The 6000-nt window shown below is 42.3% G+C and overlaps 1 non-coding gene across 1 annotated transcript; it reads right to left on the bottom strand.

Annotated features, from left to right (window-relative positions):
• Positions 1–86: 86 nt before the first annotated feature.
• On the bottom strand, positions 87–250 carry LOC135026673 (U1 spliceosomal RNA). Its single transcript, XR_010223270.1, has one exon. It is a non-coding gene; the product is annotated as a U1 spliceosomal RNA (small nuclear RNA).
• Between the last annotated feature and the right edge of the window lie 5750 nt (positions 251–6000).

Below are 6000 nucleotides of genomic sequence, written 5' to 3' on the forward strand. Positions count from 1 at the left end.
TGAGGCAGCACAAGGGAACTCTCGAAAGAAGAACAAGGCTAGAGGAAGATCTGAGACAAAGAAATCTGACTTTTACCAGAGCTGACCAGAGGAAAGCACAAACACAGTCCCCCACTACCACAAATAATGCAGTCGAGTTTCCCACATTTGGGGAAATCACAGGGGTCAGCATACCCAGAATGCAATGAATGAACCTAACCCTGGGAGAACAATCTTCATGACCATGGTATCTCCTATGCAAAATAAGTATGATTTGGGATAGGGCTGGGGAGGGCCGTTGCTCAGGCACATCTCTGTCAAGTAAGTTGCATTTGATTTGTTGTTTGGGGGTGCTTCAGTATTAGGCAGCCTTCTGCCCTACCATGTTCATCTGAAAATATGTGTTCTCCCTGCAGTTGTTGTCCCCAGATGAGAGTTCCCTTGTGCTGCCTCAGTTGAATCTCCTTTTGGAGAAGACCTCAATAAGATTGTAGCTGATCTGGCTACTGCTAAAACAGCTTGCCTACCTAGTATGACTCCTACCACGCAGAAGGCTAAAAGTACTTTTCTTGGCCCTTTCATCCTCCAGGTAAAGCGTACCCAAGGTCAGGCATACCCAAAGCAAGCTCATGTTTCCAGACCTGCCAAGCCCAGACTGAAGCAATCCTGGGCTGCCCATCAGCCTGCTTCCAAAACGGACAAGCCTGCCGCATGACGGTGCAGGCCTCCCTCTGGGGGATCCCAGGGTGGGGGGCCCGACTTCTAGGTTTGGCAAAGAAAGGTATAATTCTAAGCTAGAGAATTCTGTTTGGAGCTCACCTTGTACTTTGTGAAGAAATAATCAGCATTGTGGCTGAGCAGATACATGTAGTGTGTGGCTGCAAACTGCATGGATCTGCTGCGTTGTAATGCTGATTCTTTTTTTTTGCAAAGTACCAATAGCTTCATATAATGTTCACAATTTTTATGCAGGATCAAATAGCTCAATAGGTAGGGTGTTTGATTAGAATTCAACAGGTTATAGGTTTGAATCCTGGGTATGGTAGTTTGAGATGTGTTATTTAATAAAGTATGTTGTTCTGACTGCCGGCATCCTATCACCTGGGATATCATACTAAATAAATGGAGTTGATCAAATTTTTTTTTTTTTTAACTAGGGACAATTTCCAGATACTTCTCTTTATAACTGAGATTGCCCCCTGGAACTTCACATCAGTTGACAACTATGCATGAGTGGGCAGTGCTTGCCCTGGATCTGTCCACCCATTTATGTGCCGCCATAAAATAAAGCATGACTAACAGTTATCCTGGGCGTACACTACACAATTATCTGTCAGGCTATCTATCCAGTCTGGATGGATGGAATGAAAATCTGGTAATGTATAGGAGCAAATGTCAATTAACCATTTGCTCCCAAACACTAGAAAAGTGGTCAAAAATGGTCATTACACAAATTGGTTAAACCCAAAATTTAACCAATTTGTTTAGGGGACCATTTTTGTCCATTTTTTAGTGTTTGAGAGTAAATCGTTGATGGTCATTTGCTCACATAGATAACCGGATTTCTATTCCAACCAGCCAGTGTTGGAGAGATGGTCTGCCAGATTACATAATGCATACCAGAGCCATAACTAGACTTTTTGGTGCCCTGTGACAGAGAATTATATGCCCTCCCCCCCATTTTTGCAATATGGACAAAAGGCGCATGCCTTGTGGGGAAGGGGCATAACAAGATTGATCTCAGAGAAAGCACATGAGATATGAAGATATATCTAGTATACTTGACACTCAATGGTTTGTGGTATTGCAGGGGTGCCCTCCTTAAATGCATATACAGTCACACATGGCATGTTTGTGTAAATGGCATATCAGCAGTCAGCACTAACTGGTGACATGCCATTTGTACAAGTAAGCCATGTGTGACTAATATATAAACATACTTTATTAAATAACACCTCAAACTATCATACCCAGGATTCAAACCTATAACCTGTTAAATTCTAATCAAACACCCTACCCATTGAGCTACTTGATCCTGCATCTATTCTAACCTCCAAAAACAGATTCAGTTGCATTTTCCAGCGTGTTTTGTTTGCGCCTTTGCAAATGTCTTACATCGACAAACTTATTTAGTACTATTTTGCAAATAGGGTTACATTGTCGCAACATTGTGTTCCCTAATTGCTTGATTTTTTAAATGCAAAAATTGATAAAGACACCTGATAATTGCTCTGTGGAGTCTTCTTTTGTGTCTACTTCTTATCTACATTTAATTCCCTACCTATAATCAAGGCATTTTTAAATGCTGGGTGCTGCCAGGACGTGAGGCCTACCTAGACTTTAGATCTGAATTTGAATGTACTTGTGAACTAACTTAATTTCCTACTTCTAAACTCATTCCTAAATTCACTACTTACATTAATCCTGTAGTTGGGCATTTTGAGCCTTCAATTGTGGGCATTGTTTTGTGTCCAGACCAGCAGCTGGTGGTGTGCATTTGCTGGAAAGGCATCGAAGACCTCCGATATGCTGCATCTCCTGATGTGTGTCTGCCTCAAGTGGCAGTCAGCAAATGCATGCTAGACACCCCATTCCAAGCTGATTGTGACATCACGGAACATGCATCATAGAACAGGCATGCTAGAACATGGGTCTTCAACCTGCGACCCTCCAGCTGCTGTGGAACTACATATCCCAGCATGCCCTGCCTCAGTTTTAGCATACCTTAATAGCAAAACTGTGGCAGGGCATGCTGGGATGTGTAGTTTCACAGCAGCTGGAGGGCCACAGGATGAAGACCCATGTGCTAGAACCAAACCGCAGGTACATTGAATGCTAGCAAGCTGAACGTTTAAATCCTTTTTGTTCCGCAGCATTCCAATGTGGAAGATTCCATGGAACCAGAGATTATTCCATTGAGAAGGACATGCTGCCTGGATGACTGCACTGTGCAAATTAAATCACGGAGCCAGTTGGCTTGTGGGTGGCTCTGGTTACTGGGTGGTTAGGTGGGCGGTGTGTCGGAGGTGGAGCACATGAAAATGAATGTGTATCATCCAGCTAGTGAGAGAGAAAACTCATGCAGGAGTGTGCCTGCTTGTCAGTGAGTTATGCACCTTGCCAGACGTCAAATCTACATGGAGCAACTGGAGGGGACAAGAGCAGGTTTGGAAAATATAGACAGAAGAGCATATATGCTGGCGCATTCTCCATGATTGTGTCAGCTTATGTTTTGGTGCACTGCACTTTCCTCCACTAAGTTTTAGCCATTTTGTTTAAACGCAAGTGTAGTTGCTTCTCGCTCTTTTGGCTGTGATATTGTATTGTGGTTGAAGAGTCTGCTGGAGGGATTGTTTTCTTCATTGGCGAGAGACTGAAGATATTCCAGGATGGAAGGCTTGGGAACACTATCCGTTTTTCAGTTGTGGAAGAGTTGAAAGACCGGATTGGACTACATTCTATAGTAAAGGGTATCTTTGTATTTATTAATCCTCCCTTTATATGTGTCTGTCTTTCAATAAAGCTTTGGGCTTGTGATTCCGTCACCCTCTTACACTCCACACCCATAGCCTTATTAACTATTGTATTGTTTAAATGTATAGTGCAGTTCATGATTTATAGTGTAGGCTGACCTGTGCTGTAGTTCTTGAACTGTACTATACCGACAGCATTTGTATTGTGTTTTGGCTGTGCTGCAACACAGTACTTATGTGTGTAATGTTTATGTATGTTTTTTTGCTTCTTTATGTCAATAAAGACTGCTTTTTCAATCCAATATCTGAAAACAATCAATGTTTATCTTTGATGGCAATAGAAGTGGTATGATATTTGCTGCTTTTGAAAGGCAATATCTGATATGTCCCCTATCTGGGAACCATATATTAAATGGCTTTTCAGAAAAGGGAGATGGGAGAAGAGCTTTCAGTACTTGTAGGACCGATGCACATTTCCTATTCTAGCCTCCAAAAACAGATTCAGTAGCATTTTCCAGCGTGTTTTGGATGCGCCTTTGCAAATGTCTTACATCGACAAACTTATTTAGTACTATTTTGCAAATAGGGTTACATTGTTGCAACATTGTGTTCCCTAATTGCTTGATTTTTTAAATGCAACAATTGATAAAAACACCTGATAACTGCTCTGCGGAGTCTTATTTTGTGTCTACTTCTTATCTACATTTAATTCCGTACCTCTAATCAAGGCATTTTTAAATGCTGGCGGCTGCCAGGACGTGAGGCCTACCTAGACTTTAGATCTGAATTTGAATGTACTTGTGAACTAACTTAATTTCCTACTTCTAAATTCATTCCTAAATTCACTACTTACATGAATCCTGTAGTTGGGCATTTTGGGACTTCGATTGTGGGCATTGTTTTGTGTCCAGACCAGCAGCAGGTGGTGTGCATTTGCTGGAAAGGCATCGAAGACCTCCGATATGCTGCATCTCCTGATGTGTGTCTCCCTCAAGTGGCTGTCAGCAAATGCCTGCTAGACACCCCATTCCAAGCTGATTGTGACATCACGGAACATGCATCATAGAACAGGCATGCTAAAACATGGGTCTTCAACCTGCGACCCTCCAGCTGCTGTGGAACTACACATCCCAGCATGCCCTGCCTCAGTTTTAGCATACCTTATAGCAAAACTGTGGCAGGGCATGCTGGGATGTGTAGTTTCACAGCAGCTGGAGGGCCACAGGATGAAGACCCATGTGCTAGAGCCAAGCCGCAGGTACATTGAATGCTAGCAAGCTGAATATTTAAATCCTTTTTGTTCCGCAGCATTCCAATGCGGAAGATTCCATGGAACCAGAGATCCTTCCATTGAGAAGGACATGCTGCCTGGATGACTACACTGTGCAAATTAAATCACGGAGCCAGTTGGTTTGTGGGTGGCTCTGGTGACTGGGTGGTTGGGTGGGTGGTGTGTCGGAGGTGGAGCACATGCAAATGATTGTGTATCATCCAGCTAGTGAGAGTGAAAACTCATGCAGGAGTGTGCCTGCTTGTCAGTGGGTTATGCACCTTGCCAGACGTTAAATCTACATAGAGCAGCTGGAGGGGACAAGAGCATGTTTGCAAAATATAGATAGAAGAGCATATATGCTGGCGCATTCTCCATGATTGTGTCAGCTTATGTTTTGGTGCACTGCACTTTCCTCCACTAAGTTTTAGCCATTTTTGTTAAGCTCAAGTGTAGTTGCTTCTCGGCCTTTTGGCTGTGATCTTGTATTGTGGTTGAAGGGTCTGCTGGAGGGAGGGATTGCTTTCTTCATTGGCGAAAGACCAAAGATATTCCAGGATGGAAGGCTTGGGAACACTATCCGTTTTTCAATTGTGGAAGAGTTGAAAGACCGGATTGGACTACATTCTACAGTAAAGGATGTCTTTCTATTTATTAATCCTCCCCTTATATGTGTCAGTCTTTCAATAAAGCTTCGGGCTTGTGATTCCCTCACCCTCTTACACTCCACACCCATAGCCTTATTAACTGTTGTATTATTGTACAGTTTAAATGTATAGTGCAGTTCATGATTTATAGTGTAGGCTGGCCTGTGCTGTAGTTCTTGAACTGTACTATACCGTCAGCATTTCTATTGTGTTTTGGCTGTGCCGCAACGCGGTACTTATGTGTGTAATGTTTATGTATGTTTTTTTGCTTCTTTATGTGCATCGGTCCTACAAGTACTGAAAGCTCTTCTCCCATCTCCCTTTTCTGAAAAGCCATTTAATATATGGTTCCCAGATAGGGGACATATCAGATATTGGATTTCAAAAGCATCAAATATCATACCACTTTTATTGCCATCAAAGATAAACATTGATTGTTTTCAGATATTGGCTTGAAAAAGCAGTCTTTATTGACATAAAAAAAAACATACATAAACATTGCACACATAAATACAGTGTTGCAGCACAGCCAAAACACAATACAAATGCTGACGGTATAGTACAGTTCAAGAACTACAGCACAGGCCAGTCTACACTATAAATCATGAACTGCACTATACATTTAAACTAT

The sequence above is a fragment of the Pseudophryne corroboree genome, unplaced genomic scaffold (assembly GCF_028390025.1).
Source record: "Pseudophryne corroboree isolate aPseCor3 unplaced genomic scaffold, aPseCor3.hap2 scaffold_445, whole genome shotgun sequence".
NCBI classification, from domain to species: Eukaryota; Metazoa; Chordata; class Amphibia; order Anura; family Myobatrachidae; genus Pseudophryne; species Pseudophryne corroboree.